Here is a 23,278-nt window from a genome sequence, read left to right on the forward strand (position 1 = left end):
CATCTTGCCATTCACAAGGAAAATCTGGAAAGCCAAGCAATGGCAGGTTTACTTTCAAAAACACTAGCATTTCCATCAAGTCTGGTGACAGCCTTGAGCGGTGAGGGCTCATGATATCCCCTGTCATTGAAAAGACACGTTCACTGGGCACACAGGTTGGTGGACATGACAGATATCCTTCAGCCACTTTGGCTAGGTGTGGCCAGAAAGTGGACTTGTGTGCCCAATATGCCAGCGGATCTGTCTGCATGTTCTCTATCGGCTCTGAGAGATACCGTGTCACTGACAGCTGTGCTGCTGTCTCCTCCTGTGCTTGGGAGGGCTGAGAGTCACTCAATCCAATTACTTTCTCTCTCGCCCGTTGCACAACTGATGTATCTTTATGGCCAACATGCCTTGGGCGTACTGACATGGAGGAGGAGGTACTAATAATAGTATCTGTCACTGTCACAGTGCTTCTCCTGCCAGGGCTAGCAGCAGCACAACTCTGTGACGTGCCTGCTGTTTCCACCTCTGCTTCAAGCCTAATCTGTCTCCGCCTATGGCGCTCCTGTTCACGGACCTTTGCTAACAACAGCTCCTTCACAAATGACAGACAATTGGTCTGTAGGGCGAGTTTACCTTTCACACGGGGATCACAGACAGAGGCGAGCATGTATGTGCTGTCCTCTGTTAAAGGCCTTAATCTGTCTTTCACCTGCTGCTGCAAAACGTCCACACACTGCAGCACCTCAGCAGTCATTCCCTCTTGCCGTTTAAAGCCCTCCAAATGGTCATCCAGGAATTTCACTATAGGGATGATGTCAGCCAAGGTGGAACTTCTGGAACTCAGCTCCTCCGTGACATCCTTGAAGGGCTGCAGGAGTTTTACCAGCTGACTCATGACTAACCAATCGTGATGCCCTAGGGGATTCTGCACACCTATGTCTATTGTACCAGAAAGTTCATGAAGGGGTGTCTGCAGCTCCAGTAACCTCTCCAGCATCATAAAGGTGGAATTCCACCGGGTGGCAACGTCTTGAATGAGACGCTTCTGAGGCATATCCAAATCAGTCTGCTTTTCTTGGAGAACCTGCCCCGCCCTGACACTTCTGTGGAAGTGTGCTGCTATGTTCCTGCACTTGTGTATTAACCTACGCAGGTATTCAGTCTACTTGTCCTTGGACTCCAAGCCCAGACCTGACTTCACTACCAGATGCAGAGTGTGTGCAAAACATCGGATGTTCTTAAACCGCCCATCGCTTATTGCCTTAACCATGTTTGCACCGTTGTCTGTGACAAAAAAGCCTGCCCGCGTTTTACTGTCTCGCTGGTGTACCTGCCAGCTCGCCAGCATCTTTCTGATGCATGCTAGAATATTGGCAGCGGTATGGGCATGGTCCGTCAGGTGGGTGTGCAGTAAAGCCCACCTCCACCCTGATGCTTGTTCAGTAATAGAGCTGCTGGCTGCCCCTGCCTCTGCCATGTCCCACCAGTGTGCTGTCAGAGAGAGGTAAGAGTGTGAAGCATTCATGGCGGTCCAGATATCGCAGGTGAAATGCACTCTTCCGTCTGCCTTACCTAGCAGTGCTTGCAAGCGACTGAGACAGTGCTTGTACAGGCTGGGGATGACCTTTCTACTAAATGTGGTTCTGGAGGGGACTTTGTAATTTGGAAGTACGACCTTCAAAAAACGTTTGAAACCCACATTCTCCACTAACTGCAGGGGCTGGTCATCAAGGGCAATCATTTCCCCAATGCTCCTGGTTACAACTTTTGAGGCTGCCTGCCTCCTACCCCGGGATAGCGTTACCGCACTCCACCCCATTTCCTCCATGGTGCATTGTCGCTTCTGCCACATGTCAGTGGGTTGCTGGCCTGCCGCCTGACTGTTAGAAGGGTATGAGGGCGTGGGCTGACTCTGCTGCTTTCCTACCACTGCACCCTGGTTGGAAGGGGAAGGGGTCCCCCGACGGAAACTGCCACCATCCCCAGATGGCAGTAATCTTGTTGGGTGTTGCCTCTTAATATGATGCTCCATGCCAAAATTTGATAGATGTCCCATTTGCTTGCCTCTGCTAATATCCCTGGCACAGTAATTACACCGAGCATAACGCGGGTCTTCTGTCACTTTAAAATGTGCCCAGATCGCAGATTTCTTTTGTGATCCTCCTCTCTTTCCCACCCTGGGGGTGGATGGTGGCACTGGAGTTGAGGTACTAGTGGGTGTGGGTGGTGCACCCACTGCACCCGGCGAAGCAATGCAAGCGGGGGCAACAGTCACCCTCTTTCTCCCTTCTCACAGCTCTTCCTCCTCCTCGATATCAGTGGAATGTCTCCCCTGCCGCAGAATTCTGGAGGTGGAGGCTAAAACAGGAGTAACTGACAATTCTACCGAAGATTCCTCAGGTATTACATCTTCCATTTCTGATGAGAATCCCATCCAAGAAGATTCTTCTTCTGAATCAGAAGCTAACAGTGCCAGTGCTACCTTGTCACCGCAAAGTTTTGCTGGACACTTCTGTCCCCTGGCTGCTCTTGGGTGTGTAACTTTTGTCTGGTTAGACTCTGCCTCATCTTCAATCTCCTCCAAAACTACAGGGCCAGAAACACGTGGTGGCGATTGCAAAGTTTCATGGTCTGATTTCTTTTTTTTTGCCATGGAACTGCCATCCCCTACAAAGACGTTTGATTGTGACAGTTGCCTTTTTAGCTGTACTGGTGGTGTTGCACTGGTGTCTTTTGCGGTGCCTCCGCTGCCAGTCCCACTAAGTCGCTTGCATCTCTCTTTCCCTGACATTATGGATTTAATGTCAATGAGTACTAGTGGTAACATTGCCCACTGTCCCACAATAATAAAGTTCAGTCTGTTTAAAATAACAAAATGAACAGACCCACTCAAGAAGAATGCTCAGTCTGTTTAAAATAACAAAATTTAACAGACCCACTCAAGAAGAATGCTCAGTCTGTTTAAAATAACAAAATTTAACAGACCCGCTCAAGAAGAATGCTCAGTCTGTGAAAAATAACAAAATGAACGGACCCACTCAAGGACAATGCTCAGTCTGTTTAAAATAACAAAATGAACGGACCAACTCTGAAGGACAATGCTCAGTCTGTTTAAAATAAGAAAATTAGCAGACCCACTCAAGAAGAATGCTCAGTCTGTTTAAAATAACAGAATTTAACAGACCCACTCAAGGACAATGCTTTTAAGTCTGTTTAAAAATAGCAAATTGAACAGACTCGCTGAAGGCCAATCTTCACTCTGTTTACAATGCCCACTGCCTCACTGGCTGCCTGGCATTGCAATGCACTGAATGTGTCTGTGTGTGTGCAGAAAACACAGAACTAAAGTAGATATGAGGCAGAGAGTACTACCAGCCCTGGCACTGCTGCCCACCCAGCACTGAACCACTCAAGGACAATGCTTTTAAGTCTGTTTAAAAATAGCAAATTGAACAGACTCGCTGAAGGCCAATCTTCACTCTGTTTACAATGCCCACTGCCTCACTGGCTGCCTGGCATTCCAATGCACTGAATGTGTCTGTGTGTGTGCAGAAAACACAGAACTAAAGTAGATATGAGGCAGAGTACTACCAGCCCTGGCACTGCTGCCCACCCAGCACTGAACCACTCAAGGACAATGCTTTTAAGTCTGTTTAAAAATAGCAAATTGAACAGACTCGCTGAAGGCCAATCTTCACTCTGTTTACAATGCCCACTGCCTCACTGGCTGCCTGGCAATGCACTGAATGTGTCTGTGTGTGTGCAGTGCACACAGAACTAGCTTCCTTTTAAGTAGATATGAGGCAGAGTACTGCCTGCCAGAGCCCTAGCACTTCACAGCATACAAGGAACAAACTCACTCAATATTGTCAATAACAATGTTCAGTTGTTTTTTTTCTTAGCCTAACACAGAATCTGTTCTGTGTTGTCTATCAAATCTGGTTCTGCTTTCTTGCCTGTCTCAGCCTGTCTCAGCCTACCACCCAGCCCGAGCCCGAGCCTGACCCCACCTCCCCACACAATCGCTGAAAATGTCCGTGAACCCTCGTGCTGCTGCTGCTTTTATAGTGCTGGCTCATCAGGAAATCCTCAGAGAAGCACTGAATGACAGCGCGATTCGCTGCATTCAGTGCTTCTCTGAAAACGTGAACGCAGATTCGCTGCGTTCCGGTATCCATGCCGACCTGTCCGACCCTTTCCTGTGAGTCACTGCGACTCACAGGAAAGGGTCAGACAGGTTGGCATGGTTACCGCAGGGGCGCCGCCATTTTGAGGTAATCCGGGGCTCCGAGCTCACAGCTAATGGCGGCGAGAAAGCGCGCGCATGGCGGTTCGACGTATCCAACATAGCTATGTTGAATACGTTGGAAATCCGCTCGTATACGCCTCATCAATTTTTTAAGTTAAAAAAAATATATAAGTAGCGTTTTACATATGCGGTCAAAACGAATGCACACCCCTAATCCTTAGTCAACTTCCCTTTTAAATGGGAAGATTCCAGTCTTAGTCATTGAAAAATATACATTTTCTAAAGGCTTAAAAAAAATTAGCAAAACCATTTCAGATTGGAACTATTCTAGACTTCATGCTTAAATTATGCTTAAAAAAAACAAAAAACAAAAACAAACCCCACCTGGCATCAGTATCTTAAATTTGTTATTTAGCTGAGATGAACATTTTAAATAGTTTAATTTTTTTTTTTTGCTTTAGTATTTGTCTCTACCCACTTTGCTAAATTTTATTTTCCAGAAGAGGGATGCTTAAAATTCAGTAATTTCATCTTTCATCCAACTTTTCAAAAGTTGCGCTACCAGCACAAAAGTTGAGGTATATGTATTATCACATTTCATTTTTTTCAACTGGCAGATTCCTTTCTCACATACATAACACACACACACACACACACACACACAGGAACACCATTCCTTTCTCACATTTACACATACACACATACACACACACACACACAAGCACCGTTCCTTTCTCACATTTACACATACAGACACACACAAGCACCATTCTTTCTCACATTCAAACATACACACACATATACACACACAGAAGCACCATTCCTTTCTCACATTCACACATACATACATATATACACACACACATACACACAAGCACTGTTCCTTTCTCCCATACACACAGAAGCACCCTTCCGATCTAAGGCCCCCAGCTGAATAGCTGGTCTCCGGTGGCGGTTAGCAGCACCGGTTAGCAGCCGGAGTGGGCCGAAGAAATTAAAACCGAGGCTGGCGGGGGCCGAAGAAATTAAAATAGAGGCCGGCGGCGGCCGAAAAAGTGAACACCGTTGCTGCTAATTGCCGACAGAGACCAGCTGTTCAGCTGGGGGCCTCGATTTTAATTTCTTCGGTCCCTGCCAGCCTCGATTTTAATTTCTTCGGCCCCCCCCAGCTTGGTTTCTGGAGGGGGCCGAAGAAATTAAAATCGAGGCCGGCGGAGGCCCGAAGTTCTCCCTGTGCGCGCTGAGCCTATGTTGAGTAGGCTCGGCGGCGCATGTAAGCCCCGGGACGCGCGTAAGTCCTGGGGCTTTCCTGGGGGGGGGGGGGGGGCGTGTCGTGGCGGCGCGTCATTTGGGGGCGGGTGTGGTTCCGGCCTGGGATTGTTTCGGGGGCATGGCTGAGGCCGGCCCGGCGCGCGCAAGTTACGCCTGCCTCGGGCAGACTGGATGTGCCATAGGTTCTTTTTCTGCTGTCATGTTTCTACATTTCTATCATTAACGTATCTAAAAAAAAATGTCTTGTTCGTCCTATTTTACCATATTTGCTATTTTTTCTTCTATTTGAATTTTTGCATTGCTGACCTCTTTCCCATCGTCTCTTAATTTTTCCAGATATTGTCACCTGTCTTCCTTTTCCTGCGATCTCTTGTAGTTTTTGAATGATAACCTTTTCTCCCTTACCTTTTCAGCTACTTCCTTAGAAAACCATAATGGTCTCTTTTACTTCTTCCCTTTATTTATATTACTAACATAAAGATTACTTGCCCTTATGATATTTCCTTTTAGGTTTGCTCACTGCCCTTCTACTTCCCCTAGATTTTCCCATCCAGCTAACAATTCCTTGAGGTACTCTTCCATTTTAAGCAAGTTAGTTGTTATGTGTCCCGGCCACGGTAGACCCGCGCCCAGGCCTACTCACCCCAGGAATCCAGCTGTAAGCCCTGGTTCACCTTCGCTCGTGGCGGTGGGCAGCCGTCTCCGTCCCTGAGCACCTGCAGCCTCCTCTGCTGCTTTCAACTCCTCCGCAATTCCTCCCTGCACCCTGGGGAATGCCCGCATGGGCCGCAGAGTGACGCCATCGTCCTGCTTCCTCCGGTCCCTGGCTTAGGCACGCACACGTGCAACCCTCGCACTCTTAAAGGGGCCACGGCGGGAAAGTAGCCCATAGCCCCAGATAATGACATTACTGGCCCTCTGTATAAAAGGCAGGGCTCAGCCACTTGTTCCCTGCCTTGGAAACAGGTCTCCATGCTTGCTCATGTGCTCGTTGCTCATCGTTCCTGGTTCCTGTTATCATTCCTGGCTCCTGTTCCTGTCATTGTTCCTGGTTCCTGTTCCTGCTTGCTCCTTCGTCTTCTCCCTGTTCCCTTAGCTTAGACTGATCCTCTGGCACTGACCTCTGCTTCGTTGGACTATGCTTGGACTGATCCTCTGGTACTGACCTCTGCTTCGTTTGGACTATACTTGGACTGATCCTCTGGTACTGACCCCTGCTTCGTTGGACTACACTTGGACTGATCCCCTGGTATTGACCCCTGCTTCGCTAGACTATGCTTGAACTGATCTCCTGGCTCTGACCCTTGCTCTGCTTCCTGGTACCTTGCTTGCTTGCTGCCTGTCCTGACTCCAGCTTGCCTTGAACTCTCCTTCATTAGCCTAGGGACTTGGTGTCTCTTGCTTTGGACTATCATTACCTGGACGCCTCCTCTTCTACTCCGTTCCTGTTGGCGTCCCAGTCTCTGGAACCATGCCTTGTCTGGACCATCCTCAGTCCTCCAATACCTCTGCTGTTCCCTGGCATACCCTTGTCAAAACCTATTGGGAGTCGTTATATGGCCCCAGAACCCAAGGGCTCAACCTGCGGGGAATGTGGGCTGGTATTGGTGAAGCTCCAGTTGGCCTCCGTCTCCTAGCCTGCTCCACCTCCCAACAGTGGGGATCCGTATGGCTTGCCCTGTGGGTAGCATCAACCCTACCTCGGGTCATGTTATGAACCCTGCCCACGGGTTCCCCCGTGAGCAGGCTCCTTACCGTGGCTGCTGCTGCTTGTTGCCCGATGCGGCACGGAGCCGCCGAAGTCGGGTCGCCCCACGCGGCCGGAGCCATGGACTGTGTTCTCCTTTTGCGGCCCGGAGGCCACCCGTCTTGCCTGCTCTTCACAGCGGCCGGAGCCGCGGACTTCTTGACATCACATGGCACGGAGCTGCCGCTGATGTCCCTGCCATCTTCGTGGCCAAAGGCCGCAAGCCCCGGGCTGGATTGGCAGCTGGAGCCGTCCTCGGGGCCTCCTGCAGCAGCTGGAGCCGCTGCCATCATCGGGGCCTGCGACCAGGCCCAGCCCTGCTGCTTCTGACGTCGACGTCGGTGCAGGACCGCTGTCCACGGTCCTGCACAGCTTCCAGCTTCCTTCTAGGCGCGCGGGCAAGCCTCTCTGCTACATTTAAACGGCCCATGGTCGGATATGCCCTGGGCCCCACCTTGAGACTGTTTCCTGCTTCAGCCCTATAAAAGGGCTGTTCCTGCATTTCCTTGTTGCCTTGCATTGGAGTGTCTTCAGCCCTGGAGGCTTCTGCCTGCCAGCGCTCCGACAGGTCCTTTGTCTTCTCCGTGGAGCTCATCTCGTCTGCGTCTTGAACCATGTCTTCTTTGCCTGAGGTCCCTGTCCAGGTGTCCTGGTGTCTTGTCATTGATGTCCACTTCCTGATGTTCCAGGTCCCTTGATGTTCTTCGCCTGAGCTCTGTAGTCTTCTGTTCTGCCGGCCGTGGATCTCCAGGTGACGCTTCTCTGTCTTGGGAGATACTGGCAGTGGACTGGTGTCCTGTGTTCCTGAGCCGTCCAGTGCTGCCAGTCTTTGTGGTGCTTCGGATGACACCGGCTTCGTCGTCAAAGTCCCACCTTGACTGGATCCTCTCCTGCGCTCGTCCCGCTCTCCTCGTGGTCTATGACCAGCCCCCTCGGGCTGTGTAGGGCACGCAGTGGGACAGGGTGGTCTGCAACCAGCCCATTGGGTCCGCCCGTGAAGGTGGGCTGAGTAGGGCGCCCTGAGAGACAGTGCCAGTGTCTTCCTTCCCAGCTTCTTGTCTCATCTGGACTTCTCCAAGTTCCTCGTCTTGTCTCTGATGCCATTGCATCAGCCTTGGTGTCATGTCTTCAACAGCCTTGGTGTCATGTCTTCACAACAGCCTTGGTGTCATGTCTTCGTGTCAAGGCCTCCGTCTGCCCTCATCCTCAGGCTGGCCTGCTGCTCCATGCCGATCCAAGCGGCAGGTCCAAAAGGGCTCGGAACGGTCGGAGGACCGTTCACCTACCAACATCATCTTGTTGTTGGCGCTGGGAGCTTGCAGGCCCGGCAGAGGGTAAGACCGTGTCTCTGCCATCCTGGGACACGTCGCCAACCCTCGGTTTGGTCCTGGATGCATCTGGGGTTGGGCTGAGGCCCAAGGGCACACTAAAACACCCTCATCACAACAGGTCAAGGGTCCACCACCAGCACAACATTAGTTTTCTTGAAGTCTAGGACCCTCGCCTTAGAATGAACCTTCATCTCTTGCATCCTAATACTGAACCATACCATCCGGTAGTCACTTGTTCCCAGATGATCCTCCACTACAACACCAGAAATATTGTCCCCATTGGTAAGCGCAGGTTCAGTATCACCCCTTCCTGTGTGGGTTTTATTACCAGTTGACAGAACATTTCTCCTTGCAGAGAATCCAGGATCTTTCTGCTTCTAGAAGATAGAAAGTTGGAATGTCCCAATCAACATCTGGAAGATTAAAATCTACTAGCAGCAGCACCTCCCCTTTCACAGCAATCCTGTGAATATCTTCCATTAAATCTCTATCCATCTCCTCTGTCTGTGATGGAGGTCTGAATGTTACACCAATATAAATAGATTTTCCAGTCCCTCTTTCCATATTAACCCACAGTGCCTCCTCCCTACCTTGTAAGCCCAGCAGTGCTGTTGCTTTAATACTGTTCTTTATATATAATGCCATGCCTCCTCCTTTCCTTTTTACCCAGTCCTTCCTGAATAGATTGTAGCTGGATATAATAACATCCCAGTTTTGTTTTTTTGGTGTGTACCAGGTCTTCATGACAACTACTATATTTAAATCAGCTTCTTCTATGACTGCCTCCAGATCAGGGACTTTTTCCCCCATACTATGAGCATTAGTGTACATGGGAACATATTATGCACATTTATTTAGGATATCCTGAACAGCAGACTGGCTATGGTGTGTCTCTGGGACAAGTTTGAAAACCACTGCTCAAAAAAAAACAACAAAAACACAACCCTGAAAGCAAGGAAATAGGATTGTTCTGTAATTGGTTCTTTTAGATGATTACGCCACTTTTGGTAGCATTGATCATTGGATCCTATTGTATAGGCTATGTGAATGGGATTTCAGGTACCATGCTGAGCTGGCTTATATCATATTTTGCAGAGTGAACCCATAGTGTATTTTCAATGGCAACCTATTACAGCTATGCTCCCACAAGGCTCGGCTCTATCTGCCATGCTTTTTATTATATATATGGCCCTTTTGTGTAAATTATTAGCTGTCTTTGTGTGGGATACCACATTTATGCAGACAATATTCAATTCTTCATCCCAGTTGTATCTTCCTGGTCTTCTACCTTTGGTCTACTTTCCATCTGTCTCTCGGAGATTTAAACAATGGTTAAGCCATAATGGTCTAGCTTTGAATATATGAAAAACTGAGGTCATGGTGCTGCAAAGACATGTTAGATCCAAATTCACACTTTTTGAAATCCCGTCTCATTTCAAGTTCAAAAATATCAACATTCCAATAGTTGATAAAGTCAAGAACCTCAGAATTACCTTAGACAGAGAGCTCTCTATGTTGTCACAGAATTCTTTAGTAATCAATTCCAACTACAACAAGCTTTGTCTTTTGAGGCCCCTGAAGAAGCTTTTCATGTTGCTCTAGATATAGCATAGGGTGGGTATTTGTATTTCAACAAATTCTATGGAGCTCAAGTATAAAATGTTAGAACCAGCTCTAAGGGCTTAGCACCAGTGTTAACACTGACAATGTATTTATAAAGCAGAAGGAAAGCCCTTACCTTTATCTTTATTTCAGTCTTATGAATCACTAGCATTGAAAATGGCACAGTATTTTTATGTGACATCTAATACCACTGCTCTACTGCTCAATTTTCCATATGGAATTGAAGGTACATGGAAGTCTAATGATATGAAAATGAATTGTAAGGGAAGAGCAAATCTCTCTGTACCGTAATATCAATGAGATTTATGAAGACAAGGAGATGCATAAAAGATTTCACGCTGCCTACTTTCCTTGTTTAATCACAGGCATTACTACAGCAGAGGGTAGCTTCAACATGCTCAATGTTAACCAATCATAGGACAGCTTTCAAAATGCTTGATGATATCATAATCTTCTTTGACCTCCTGGACATTTGATCAGGAAGGCACCAGGTCTAGGTTGCTGTAGCAGCTTACCACGATCTAGGCTGAAGATTATCACATGGAGGCTGGGAGGGTTAGGGTTGGGATAGGAGATGGGTGGTGGAGAGGGAGGCCCTGAAGGGAATTTTGGACTACTTTAAACTGAACTGGGGAGTGGGTGGGGTTGAAGAGGCTGGGTGTGCATCCCCATAACATTTGCTTTTTATAAAATAATCTGAAGGTTTTGGAGGACGGGCTGAAGGCTCAGCCCAGCAGGATTGATTCGTTAGAGCTTGGGGTGGGGGTGGGGGGGGGGGGGGAAGATTGGGCCAGTAGGTCTGTGAGCTGTTTTTTTAAACTGCAGAGCCTCTTTACTAGCTATATTCTTTTAAATATAGCCAGTTAAGGCTAAAGTTATCTGGCCTCACAAAGGCAGATACATTTTGACCTGCTGTCTGCAACATCTGGAGATAGCCAAATAATTTATTCTGCTAACTCCAAATATCAGAGTTATCCACATCAGTCATTCGCTAATTCGTCCCTATCCCAGAACATCTGTGACATGCCTCTCACTTATTCAGCTAAATCATCACTGGATTATAACTAAAAGTTGGATAAAGAAGGGGAATATTCAGACCTCATCTTTTAGCCAGATAAGTTGTGGGTTATCTGGGTAAATGGTTTTGAATATTGGCCTCAGTGTGCAGGCCCAAGGCATTTCTGTGCTCGCACTAGCTTGATCAACATCACAGTCAATAAATGAGCCCCTCTGCATGTTCCTAGTGGTACGATAAGCATATTTAAAGTATAAAATATGCAGGTAGCTAGGAGGGAGGTAGTAAAGTGAAAGTGTGATATGCCAAAAAAGCATAATTAAACTACAGTATATGAACAAAATTTGTAACAGGCAAAATTTAAAATAAAAATAATAGCTTAAGAAATTGCTTACCCTTGAAATAAGATTTAAAAAATGCATTATTTTCCAACAAACCTGTCATGATTTTGTGCTTGCTAATTTGTTAGACAGACAGGAATAGTAAGGCATGTAGCCTACTATCAAAGCGTCATGTTACCCACGCCTCAAAAGCTATATTGCCTGTTTGTGCTTCTACAAGGTCATGTTTAACAAATGCAATACATTTTTTTACAATGTTGTCTTTGTTGAGAGGGAATGCAATTCTACTAACATACAATTTAATACTCCATGTCACTTTTGAGTTGCATATTTTATGTTACTTTTTTTACATTCCCATGTTTTGTTAATAGTCTAGGAGACTGAGCATTTGAATGGCAGATGAAATTTAATGTGGAAAAGGGCAAATAATCCCAAAGAAGATGCAAAATTTCTAGGGATGTGAATCGTTTTTGAACGATTAAAATTATCGTCAGATAATTTTAAAATCGTCCAAAATCGTTAGATATGCGATACAATACAAATGCCCCCGATTTATCGTCAGGGGCATTTGTATTGTATCGTTAAATAGGGCGCGGGAAAACCAGCACACCAAAAAAACCCTAAAACCCACTCGAACCTTTAAAACAAATCCCCCACCCTCCCAACCCCCCCCCCCAAATGTTTTAAATTACCTGGGGTCCAGTGGGGGGGTCCCGACGCGATCTCCTCCCGCTCTCTGGCCACCGCTGCGTTGAGAAATGGCGCCGGTGGCCCTTTGCCCTTATCATGTGACAGGGCAAAGGTAGCGCCGGCGCCATTTTGTTTCCTGGCTCCCGACGTCACGCGTGCGGGAGATCGCCCCCGGACCCCCGCTGGACCCCCAGGGACTTTTGGTCAGCTTGGGGGGGGGCCTCCTGACCCCCACAAGACTTGCCAAAAGTCCAGCGGGTGTCCGGGAGCGACCTCCTGCACGCGGGCCGTATTGCCAATCTTCAAAATGGCGCCGGCGCTACCTTTGCCCTCACTATGTCGTTTGACATATCGTATGACATAGTGAGGGCAAAGGTAGCGCCGGCGCCATTTTGAAGATTGGCAATACGGCCCGGTGCAGGAGGTCGCTCCCGGACCCCCGCTGGACTTTTGGCAAGTCTTGTGGGGGTCAGGAGGCCCCCCCCAAGCTGGCCAAAAGTCCCTGGGGGTCCAGCGGGGTTCCGGGGGCGATCTCCCGCACGTGTGATGTCGGGAGCCAGGAAACAAAATGGCGCCGGCGCTACCTTTGCCCTGTCACATGATAAGGGCAAAGGGCCACCGGCGCCATTTCTCAACGCAGCGGTGGCCAGAGAGCGGGAGGAGATTGCGTCGGGACCCCCCCACTGGACCCCAGGTAATTTAAAACATTTTGGGGGGGGTTCGGGAGGGTGGGGGATTTGTTTTAAAGATTCGGGTGGGTTTTAGGGTTTTTTTGGTGTGCCGGTTTTCCCGCCCTCCCCCGATTTACGATTTTTAACGATTTTTAGAAAAAAAAAAACTCGACGATCAGATTTCCCTCCCCCCCAGCCAAAATTGATCGTTAAGACGATCGATTACACGATTCACACCTCTAAAAATTTCTGGGTTCTGTATCACCAGTCAAGGAAAAGGCCCTTGGAGTCCAAATGGACAATATATTGAAATCCTCAGCTCAGTGCGCAGCAGTGGTTAAGAAAGCAAATAGAATGTTAGGAATGATCCAAAAAGGAATGCAGACTAAAACAGATACAGAATGAAAAATGCAATGAGAAACTTTGTTTCATTTCATTAGAATAACAGAATGAAAAGAAAGCAAATGTTGCTTACCTGTAACAGGCGTTCTCACAGGCCAGGAGGATGTTAGTCCTCACATATGGGTGACATCACAGGATGGAACCCAATCACGGAACACTTTTGTCAGTTTCCAGAACTTTGGCCTCTACTGGGCATGCCCAGCATGGCACTAACCCTGCAGCCAGCAGGGGTCCCCCTTCAGTCTTGTTTAAAAGCTACAGGAAGTGCCGAAAAATAAAATAAGAAACGTAATGAACCCAACACTGCGGGGTGGCGGGCGGGTTTCATGAGGGCGAACATCCTGCTGTTCTGTGAGAACACCTGTTACAGGTAAGCAACATTTGCTTTCTCACAGGACAAGCAGGATGGTAGTCCTCACATATGGGTGAGTACTGAGCTGAGGATGTCCGAGTATGCACCAAATATACCCAGGTATGCAAGGCACTAGGACTGGGGTGAATTTTGGCTGAGGGCTCCTGAACCCTACTGGGCAGGTGGAAGGGTGTTGGTACGTCAAGTTGTGAATAGGTTGCATAGGACAGATTGGCCGAAGATGGAATCTTGTCTTCCGGCTTTGTCCAAGCAATAGTGGGCTGTAATGGTATAGAGAGAACTCCAGGTGGCAGCCCTGCAAATGTCAGGAAGCGGCACCGATCGTAGGTGTGCTACTGAAGTCGCCATGGCCCTCGCACAGTGTGCTTTAACACGGTCTTGAAGTGGAATGCCTGCTTGCTGATAGCAAAAGGATATGCAGTCCGCTAACCAGGAGGAGAGAGTCTGCTTACCCACAGGCTGCCCCAATTTGATGGAATGGAAAGAGACAAACAATTGAGTGCTTTTCCTGTGGCAGAATGCTAGAGCATGATTGCAATCAAGGGTATGCAGAGTCTGCTCTCCTGGATTGGAATGAGGCCTGGGAAAAAAGGTAGGTAGGATAACGGATTGATTGAAATGAAAATCCGATACTACCTTAGGCAAGAACTTAGGGTGAGTGCAGAGTACTGCCCGGTCCTGCAGAAGTTTAGTGTAAGGCGGAGAGGTAACTAGAGCCTGTAAACTCACTAATTCTGCGAGCCGAAGTGATTGCCAAAAGGAAAATCACTTTCCATGTGAGATAGCGAAGTTCACAGGATTGGAGAGGCTCGAATGGTGGTTTCATGAGCCGACCCAAAAACAGGGTGAGGTCCCAAGAAGGGGCCGGAGGCCGCAGTGCAGGCTTGAGGTGAAGCAAGCCCTTCAAAAATCGTGTTACAAGGGGTTGTACTGATATGGGAACATCCCCAACACCTTCATGGAAGGCGGCCACCGCACTAACATGCATTTTGATGGAGGAAGTTTTTAGACCTGACTCTGAAAAGTGCCAGAGATAGTCCAGAAACCTCGAGATTGGACAGGTAAAGGGGTCAAGGGATTGAGAAGAGCACCATGACTGAAACCTGTTCCATTTGTAAGAATATGATTTTCTCGTGGAAGGCTTCCGTGAAGCAATCAGGACACGGGAAACTGATTCAGAAAGGTTAAGTGGCTGAAGGATTAACCTTTCAACATCCATGCCGTCAGGGACAAGGCTTGAAGATTGGGGTGGCGCAGGCACCCGTTATTTTGCGTAATCAGAAGCGGGTCCTTTCCCAAGGGAATGTGCCTGCGAATGGAGAGATCCTGAGGTATCGGAAACCACACTTGGCGAGGCCAGTGAGGTGCTATCAGGATCATGCTTCCCTTGTCCTGACGTAACTTCACGAGAGTCTTTGAGAGAAGTGGAAGTGGAGGGAATGCATACAGGAGACCTGTCGCCCATGAGAGGGAGAATGCATCCCTTGGTTGTGAGTGTTGGCTGCGAGTGAGAGAGCAAAAGTTCTCTACTTTGCGGTTTTGACATGTCGCGAAGAGATCTATGTGAGGGTAACCCCATTGTTGGAAGATCGAGTCCGCCACTGAGTGGTTGAGAGACCACTCATGCGGTTGAAAGGTGCGACTTAGTTTGTCTGCTAACATATTATCCACTCCCGGCAAGTAGGTGGCCCTGAGGTACATCGAGTGGGAGAGGGCCTCCGCCCATATCTGCGCAGCTTCCTGACACAGTAGGTAGGAGCCCGTCCCTCCCTGTTTGTTGATGTACCACTTGGCCACCTGGTTGTCCGTCTGAATCAGGATGACTTGGTTGGAGAGGCAATCCTGAAATACCCTGAGAGCATATCTGATTGCTCGAAGCTCCAGAAAATTTATTTGGTGTTTGGCTTCCTCTGGAGACCAAGATCCTTGTGTCTGCAGATCGGCTACATGGGCTCCCCAGCCGAGGTTGGAAGCATCGGTGGTGAGAGTTATTTGACAATCTGGAGCCTGGAAGGGCAAGCCTTGGAGGAGATTGATCTGATTTTTCCACTAGGCTAGAGACTGACGGAGTGAGTTGGTGACATGGACAATGGTCAACAGGGGCTGAATGCATTGAGTCCATTGTGACCTTAGAGTCCACTGCATGACTCTCATGGCTAGGCGGGCCATTGGGGTGACTTGAACTGAGGACGCCATGTGTCCCAGTAGGATGAGAAAGTGGCGTGCAGTCGTGGATTGCGAGAGAGTAAGAGCTCATTGTCGAGGTAGAAAAGCTTTTGCCTGAAAGGTGTCCAAGTCTGCATCTATGAATGATAAGGTTTGAGATGGGACTAAGTAGGATTTGTCGTAGTTGACGAGAAACCCTAGCGAAATCAGAGTGTGTAAGGTTAGATGTAGGGACGACCGAGCAGTTTGCTGAGTGGGAGACCTGATCAACCAGTCATCTAAATAGGGGTAGACATGAACACCTTGAGACCTGAGGAAGGCTGCAACTACTACGAGACATTTTGTGAAGACTCGTGGTGCAGATGCGAGGCCGAATGGAGGCACTCGGTATTGATAGTGCTTGGGGCCTACCAGAAATCTCAGATATTTGCGATGAGATGGAGTTATCGCAATATGAGTGTATGCATCCTGGAGATCGAGAGATAAGAGCCAGTCTCTTCTTTGCAGAAGAGGAAGGAGGGAACCCAAGGTCACTATCTTGAACTTTTCTCAGTAGAGGTACTTGTTGAGGGCACGTAGGTCCAGAATTGGACGAACGCTGCCTGATTTTTTGGGGATTAGAATGTACCGGGAATAGAATCCTAGGCCTTGTTGGGAATAGGATACTGGTTCTATTGCTCTGGACTGGAGGAGGGAGACCTCCTGTTCCAGGAGTGGTGAATGGTCGGATGTTCCCCATGCCAGCAGAGGTGGGGAGTCCGGTGGGATGGAGAGAAAGTTCAGGTGATAACCATGAGAGATTATGGCAAGGACCCATTGGTCTGAGGTGATTGTGTGCTACTTGTTGAGGAAATGGCACAATCGACCTCCCACTGGTATATGGAGCAGTGGAAGCTGGCTGCTGCTCTCTATGCAGGAGTCAAAAACCGGAAGCAGGGCCCAGCTGAGGAGCTGCTTGCAGCTTCTGTTTTCGTATCTGACGAGACTGGGCCTTTTGGAAGGGTCTCGTGGAATGGGTTCTAGACGGTGGTGGATAGGAAGTCTTTGGACAGAAGAATGACTTTTTAGTATCCTTCCTGAATGGCTGTTTAGAAGCATACTCAGAAGGCATCAGAGAGAGCTGTCTCAGGGTCTCATGATGGTCCTTGAGTTCCACCACCGTTTGTTGAATCTGCTCGCCGAACAGATTGTCTCCTACACAGGGCAAGTCGGAAAGTCTGTCCTGCACTTCAGGGCGAAGGTCTGAAGACTTGAGCCAAGTCCATCTTCTCGCCGAGATAGCAGCTGCAGATACCCTGGTTGCAGTGTCAAAGATATCGTAAGATGATCTTATCTCATGCTTGCCTGCCTCAAAGCCCTTGTTTACTGGGGTTTGAAGCTGATCTTGAAATTGTTGAGGCAGGGAGTCTGTTAAGTCTTGTATCTGCTTAAATAAGACCCTGTTCTATTGGGTCATATAGAGCTGATAAGAGGTGATTCGAGAAATGAGCATTGAGCCCTGGAAGACCCGGTGACCAATGGTATCTAGAAATTTTTGCTCCTTGCTTGGGGGGAAAAAAAAGTGTGAGGTTTTGACCTCTTTGCCCTCTTCTGTGCAGATTCCACAGCGACAGAGTGGTGATCCAACTGACATTTTTGAAAACCTGGGGCTGACTGTACCAAATAAGTGGTGTCAGTCTTCCTGTTGACTGGAGCAACAGACCCAGTGTGCTCCCAGTTCTTTTTGAGAAGATTGAGAAGAACTTGGTGAATAGGGATGGAGGTTATTTCCTTGGGGGCATCCAAGAATTGCAACAGCTCCATCATTTGATGCCTATCATCATGTTCAGTCTGTAATTGGAAAGGAACCAATTCAGACATCTCCTTCACAAAGTTTATGAAGGAAAGGTCCTCTGGAGGAGAACGCTTTCTGCTTTCGGTGGGAGAAGGTGGTGAAGAATCTTCTGTCCAGGTATCATAGGGATCAGCATCTGCCCCTATAGGAGCCCTAGGGGGACGGGACGATGCAATCCCTGAAGGTCCTGGTCTAGGCTCCAAAGGAAATGAAGGAATAACTGGAGGCACCGATGAAGGCATTGAAGGCACCGGTGCAGGCATCGAGGGTATCGATGAATGGATCAGTGGCGCCGACGGATGCATCGGCATCGATGGCTGAGGCATCGGTAGGACTCCCGATGGAGGGATCCGGAACGGTGTTTCTCCTCCCGATGACAAGGTAAGCGGAGAGGGCACCGGAGCCACTGGTGACCCAGGATCTATCGGTGGAAAAGCGGCGATGAGCACTTCCATCCTCGAGAGCAGCGGTGCCAATGCTGCCGGAATCGGATCGGTGGTCGGTTCCATGATCGGTACCAGTGTCGGTGCCGGAGGAACTTGGAGTCGATGTCCAGCCGGTCCAGTTCTTCTCGGAGACCTGGAGCAAGCAGCCCCGGCTTCGGAACAGAAGAAGGAGGCAGAGGCATAGCCGGAGGGACCACCGTTAAAGGGGGAGTCGCGGCTCCCAATCCCCTTTCGGGTGAGGGTTGCCTCGGTGACCCGGTCGCCGAAAAGGTCGGTGCCTTTTCTGGACTGGGTTTCTTTGAAGGCGGCTCGGACGATGGCGAGGTAAAAGATTTTGCTCCCTCTATGGTCCGAGACTTCCGATGTCGGTGGCGATGGTTTTCTCTACGATCCCCTCGGTCCTGAGGGGGAGTAGAGGTGGTTGAAGGCTAAGAAGTCGTCGATGCCGGACGGTCACCGGCCAGTGGTCGATACTGGTGCAAAGTTGACGGTGCCGGTTCTTTCGACGTCGATGCAATTGACGGCGTCGGGGTTTGAGCACGGAAGAGAAGTTCCATCTTCTCCATTCTGGCCTTGCGACCTTTTGGTGTCATTAGGGCACATTTGGTGTTGGTCAGGACATCGTGCTCACATCCGAGACGCATTACACAGACCTTATGAGGGTCTGTAAGGGACATGGTGTGATTGCAGTCCGGGCACCGACGGAACCCTGACGCCATGGCCATGAAAAATTCGAGCCGCGGTACGGTCGACGGCCAGTAGGCCACGAGGGTCAAACTCGACGGGAATCGACCAAAAATGGGCACAAACTTACCGGAGTACTGCAGAGACAAACATTTGAAGGAGGGACCCCTGTGGGGTATGACATTTTTTAGTAATTCCGTGAGGAAAATTCCTGACAGGAATCTCTGTGGAGCTCCTTAACCGCGTGGCTACTGCTGCGCGGAAAAAAGAAGACTGAAGGGGGACCCCTGCTGGCTGCAGGGTTAGTGCCATGCTGGGCATGCCCAGTAGGGGCCAGTCAAAGTTCTGGAAACTTTGACAAAAGTGTTCCGTGATTGGGCTCCATCCTGTGATGTCACCCATATGTGAGGACTACCATCCTAATTGTCCTGTGAGAAATACTCAATGAAATTCCCTGAGTTTTTCTTTCTGGAATGCTGCCGCTGCCAAAGCTGGTACCCCCTCCCCCCAGCAAGCAGAAATGAAAAAATGAAATACCTCCCCTGAGACAGAACCATCTGTGGGGTTCTAGTAGACCAACTGGTGCAGGAGCAAACTCCAGTCCACTCTGTCCCGTCGGACTGCGATTTGAAAATGGCACCAGGTGGCCCAGAGCAACATCTTAAATATAGAACCCAGTGGGGTAAGAGTGACTGGGGGCCACTCCTGTCATGTGGACTACCAGAACCCCCAACGATGTTTCATACAGCCTTCTGGCTATTCCTCGGGTTCCTGCTCTGTCCTGCTGCTCCTCCCCACCCCTATTGCCCAGCTTCTCTTCTTCCAGAACTTTTTATTGGGTCTTCAGGTCCTGTCCAGTGAGGCCACTGTATTTTCTGACTGCCTTTGAAGATAGTCATTAAAGTAATCTGGCCCCTTGGAATATACACCCCTTAGCTTTGGTTATATTGAAAACTTTTTTGCCACAGAATGGAGAGGTTAACCACTATTGTTCACAACTAATGGTAAAGTAGTTTTCCAGAAAGATAAACTTTAGTGTGATAATTAGAAAACTGCTACTATTATTACTTACTGTATTTCTATAGAGCTTCTAGACATATGTAGTGCTGCACAAATACATGCAAGAGAGAGTCCCTTCTCTGTGGAGCTTACAGTCTACTCAAGGCAAACATATATGGCACATTAGACAATTTTAAAATTTCATTTATAATAAAATATGGTTGAAACCAACAAAGCAATTAGGAGATCCATGGGTTAATATGTAAAAACTGTTCCAAAAAGGTGGGTTTTTAGGCTTGATTTGAATGAGCCAGAGAAGGAGCATGAGACATCAACTGAGCAAGTCTATTCCAGGCATATGGCACAGCAAGATGGAAAGTCCAAGAACAGAGTCATAGCCAGGCAATTTGGCACCTATGGCCAAGTGAAAAAGTGTGCCCTTGTTTTATATATATATATATATATATATATATATATCTAACTAGATAAATGAAGCTTGACCGACGTGCCCGCAAATGCGCAGTAGAGAGCAGCTCTACTGCGCATGTGCGGGCGAGCACGTCAGTCTTAGGCAGCGTCAAAAAAAACCAAAAAACATGGCGGCAGCGGTGGTAGCAGCGGTAGCGGGCGGCAGCGGCGGCGGTAGCGGGCGGCAGCGGCGGCGGTAGCGGCAGCGGTGGTGGGCGGTGGCGGTAGCGGGCGGCGGCGGTAGCGGTAGCGGGCGGCAGCGGAGGGCGGCAGTGGCGGCGGTAGCGGGCGGCGGTGGCGGGCGGGCGGCGGTGGCGGGCGGCGGCGGTGGCGGGCGGCGGCGGTAAGCGGGCAGCGGCAGCGGCCAGTAGCGAGGGAGGGAGGAGAGAGAGAGAGGGAGGGAGGGACGGACTAAGTGGGAGGGACGAAGAGAGAGAGTGGGAGGGAGTGACTGAGTGAGAGGGAGGGATTGAGTGAGGGGGAGGGAGTGAGGGGGAGGGACTGAGTGAGGGGGAGTGAGCGGGGACTGAGGGAGAGGGAGGGAGTGAGTGGGACTGAGGGAGAGGGAGGGAGGGAGTGGGACTGAGGGAGAGTGAGTGGGACTGAGTGTGAGTGAGAGGGAGAGAGGGGGAGGGAGTGAGTGAGACTGAGTGGGAGGGAGGGACTGAGTGAGAGGAGAGGGAGGCTGGGGAGGAGTGGGTGAGTGGGTGGGAGGGAGGTAGGGGAGAGAGAATGAGGGAGGTAGGGGAGAGAGAATGAGGGGGAGGTGAGAGACAGAGGGATGTAGCCCGTTTTAACGGGCTTAACGGCTTGTATATATATAACATGATAAATGTGCCTAGGGTTGCCAACTTGGAGAGGAAAATCATCCTGCCACATACATATGTTCTCTTATCCCTACTCTACCTTAAAAAGCAAGACACCACTGCTTCATTACAATTTTGTTTCATAAATTTTACATAACAAATAAATCAATTTATAATAATATAGAATTGAAATATACCATCCAACTATGAATTTTTAAATTTTCTTTTTATTAATCTATAGAGCATATACCACAGCAGAATACTCAATTATACCATTAAAGGGGAAGCACAATGTACATAACATAAAAATTCTGGAGTCGCCTCAGTAACAGCAAAACAAACTTTTCACTACCAACAACTTTGGAAATAACACAAAATGCAGCAAAATTCTCATCCCTAATCTATACAGCAAACCTGCCATACCAAAAAGGCACTAACTCCCAAGAGTCAAACAGCAAAAATTCTACCTGTGAAAAGGCAGCACTGCAAATATTACACCAGGCCCTAGAACACCAAAATATCTCCTGCTGGGAAAGCAGAATAAGTCAGACTAGAGATTCCTGCTCACTAATAAAATATCTCACTTTTGTCACACTCGTAGAACACAGACAGACCCTCACCAAATACAGAATAAGGACCAAATATTAGATATAGAAATCCCGAGAAGGCAGACTCTGCATGTAGTGCAGCACAGGAAAAAGAGAAATAGAAATGCACTTAGAAACAGAAGGATACCACAGACTCCTAACCCTAAGACACCTGAAACCATTTCTCAACCCCTATGATTTCAGAACTGTACTTCAACTTCTTATCTTCTCCACTTTTGACTATTGCAACTCCTTACTAATTGGAAATAGGTGGGCCCGGTACTGCATAACCGAGCCCAGGAACTAAAAAACGGAGGACAGGCAGAAGGGGGTGGGGGCACGAGGGGAGCGCAGCGAAAGTCGATTGTCGCGACCCCCCCTATATCGCCACCCTAGGCCCCACTTACCGCCAGCGGAGAAGATATCCCCTGGCTTCACACGGAGCGATATGACGTCATCGGGGGGGGGGTCGTCGGCGCCCTCCAATGATGCGCCTCGTCCTTTAAAGGGACGGCACTCGCAGCTAGAGACCCCTTTTCACGGATCGCCCGAAAGAGCAAGACCCACCCACCCTCCCCGAGTGCCGTACATTATGAATATTTTATATACAAAAAAAAAAAAAAATGTTCTCGCGTGTATGGGTTTACAATTCCCAGCAGCTAGGCAGATTATGTTAGATAATTTAATAACATTTATTTCATTGTTGTACTTTTCGTCGCAGCCGAGGCCGGTACCCGGGCTGGGTAGGCAGGATTATAAGCGGTGCTGGTGTCATCGCATAACGGTGTGGTAGCCGATGGTGCCAGGAGGCGTAAAAGGCGATGGCCCCCTTGCTTGGGAACAAGGCGGGGGACCTACAGAGTTGGGCTGCCTTGCTCAGATCAGGCGGCGGGCAGCGGAATTTGTAAGCCGCCGGCTCAGGTATCCTACAAGTTAACTAGTTAACATGTTATGTTTAAAATAAAGCTGCGGCCATTTTACTACCAAAAACAGTCTCAGTGTGATTAATAGCATAGAGGGTAAGGTGCAGGAGGTATTACGGTAATGAACTGCTGATTTAGACTGTACGAATGACACGAGAGTGAGTGGCTGCTGCTAACATTATACCTTTTTCATCCCTCAAACCACTCCAAATACTGCAGAACTCAGCCGCTAGAGTCCTAACTGGAACAAAAAGAAGTGAACACATAACACCAATATTGACTTCACTTCACTGGCTCCCTATTACTGCACGTATTGCTTACAAATCAATGACCATAATCCACAAAATTCTAAACAATGATCATCAAGGTCTTAACACCCTAAACATAATCCCTCAAAATCCTCCAAGAAACCTACGCTCTAATAACTCAGGTTACCTAAACATTCCCCCTATCAAAGATGTGCATCTGGCAACCACAAGAGAAAGAGTCTTTTCAATTGCTTCACCTAAACTTTGGAACACCCTACCTAAATTCCTGAGAACCCAATATGACCTAAAAATATTCAAAAAGGACCTAAAATCACTAATGTTCCATAAATTCTATACTGACCCTCAGACGTCTGATCATTCCAACTCTCAACTGAACTCAGTTATAAACCTCTTA

General features: G+C 48.6%; 1 protein-coding gene across 1 annotated transcript in view; it reads right to left on the bottom strand.

Moving 5' to 3' along the window:
- Window positions 1–23,278, bottom strand: part of LOC115094738 (teneurin-1-like) — a 337,344-nt gene that overhangs the window by 170,371 nt on the left and 143,695 nt on the right. The window lies entirely within an intron of this gene.

This window comes from Rhinatrema bivittatum, chromosome 6 (genome assembly GCF_901001135.1).
Source record: "Rhinatrema bivittatum chromosome 6, aRhiBiv1.1, whole genome shotgun sequence".
In the NCBI taxonomy this organism is placed as follows: Eukaryota; Metazoa; Chordata; class Amphibia; order Gymnophiona; family Rhinatrematidae; genus Rhinatrema; species Rhinatrema bivittatum.